Genomic DNA, 2,045 nt, shown 5'->3' with positions numbered 1-2,045 from the left:
ATCTCTCTCCCTCTCTCTCTCACACACACAAACTAAGACTCCATCTCTCTCTCCTCTCTCTCTCTCTCACACACACACACACCCCACACACACACTAAGACTCCATCTCACACACACATGCTCTAGGCGGAGCATTTGTTCCTACCACCCTTCATCCAACCTTACCCGTATGATAAACAATCACCTTCATTTACTTTCATAACATGGACAAATTCCACTTTACTTTAGTAGTCAGCAAACTTATCATCTGTACCATTATAAAAACCGAGTTGGTGGTGATGGTGTGCCTGCCATCTTGTAATACATACCGTATGATCTATATCTGAGGATAGAAAGCAAACTATGATAATTTTACAAAAGATACCGGCACCTCTCTCCACATCATTATCTCCCGCAACCTCATTGCTCAGCAATTGAAAAAGGAATAAGTCTCTGGAACAATCTAGCATGCATGGTGGCCGCTGCCGCCTGCCGGCGCCGTCCAGCCCCATGCCTCCGCCCATTCCGACCACCAGTCACCACCACGCTCCACTCCTCCTCGCCTTATCTCTCATCTTTCATTTTTTCGATGACATTCTCGAGATACCAGTTTTCCGATAAAATTCTTGAGATATCATTAGTTTTTACACATGGGATTACTCCTGCACGGGTCAATCACAACAGGTGTTATGTAAAAAAATGCATATTGATGTTTCGTGCAATGCACGAGAATCTTGCTTGTAATTATATAACGCAAATCACGAGCAGGAAGTGACATTTTTTGACACAACCACGTTAACATGGCCACATAAATCACTAGCTAAAGTAAATACCATTATACTTATATCCTGATGCAAAAGGTTGAGTACATGTCCGAAGAGTAGAGTCACACACACGTACTCTGTCTCTCAGAATCTCTCACACACACACACCAGTTACGTGACGCCCACTTAAGCAGACACATATGTTACAATTTGTGCACCCGCGGGTACACGTGATGCTGCGCATTTATTTAAGCCGGAAGGCGGATCCAAACAGTAGTTGCATTCATTCCCCTCCCGCCGCCTCTTCTCTGGTCGCCGTTGCCCGGTAGCCATGGGCCGACCGAAGGTAACAACATATGCCATACTCCCGCCGGAGCGGCGCTTTAATATGGAAATTTTAGTGGTCATGCATGCATCTTTTTGTGCTAGCACTCCTATGTAAGGGTTGACCGGTCGCTTCTCGCGGACGTGCGCGGGCGGTGGAAGAGGAAGGAGAAGGGAAGCGGGCTGTGGAGTAACATTTTTTACCACAATTTCTTAGGAAACTGAGTGCAATAATTGCGTAGTTTTGCAAACTACCAGTACTACACCTGAAACGGTTCAAAACCTATACTCCCTTGCCAGCGCGCGCTTCCCGCATGAAACGGTCAGCGTTCCCCTGGAGCGTCAGTGCTGCATTGGGCATCTACAATGCAGGCGCTAACACCAGGCGCCAGGGTTAGGATCCCGGCTGTTTCTTCGTAATCCCGTCCAAATCCTGAAATTTGGTTAGCATCTATGCCATAAGAGTCGTTTGGCGCTAAACGAGCTGCCCGTTCTATTTTTTATGCGTAGCGCCCATACGTTGGCTCTCACCGTTGCATGCCTGGACTCCAAGCCGAGGCGCTAGGAGAAACATCCTTTTTTATACCTAATCAAGCGCCTGATTAGGCGCCTTGTGATGGAGATGCCCTTAATGCCCGGCCAGAGCGGAGGCGACCTCTCACTGGCGCCGGCTTTGAAGTGGCGCGACGGCGGAGAAAGCGCCGCTTCCCGGTGCACGCGACTGCTCCGCGTCGAGACTGGCCATAGGCCCTGTTTGGATCCAAGGGTTAGAGTTAGTTTGAGCTAGTTGGGGCTCAAATAGCCCTAAACTATCCAAGCATGAGGGTTTAAATTGGAGCAAGTTGCACCGAACCCACCAAAAAAACTATCCCACCCAAGAGGTGCTAATTGGAGATAGTTCTCATTGGGACCACTGAAAAATCACTTTTCTCTCTCCATGAAGTGCATTTATTGTCAAACTAACCCTGTCACCCAAAC

The sequence above is a fragment of the Triticum aestivum genome, chromosome 3A, assembly GCF_018294505.1.
Source record: "Triticum aestivum cultivar Chinese Spring chromosome 3A, IWGSC CS RefSeq v2.1, whole genome shotgun sequence".
Taxonomy (NCBI): Eukaryota; Viridiplantae; Streptophyta; class Magnoliopsida; order Poales; family Poaceae; genus Triticum; species Triticum aestivum.
The sequence above is the reverse complement of the archived record's forward strand: the minus strand, read 5'-3'. Positions refer to the sequence as shown.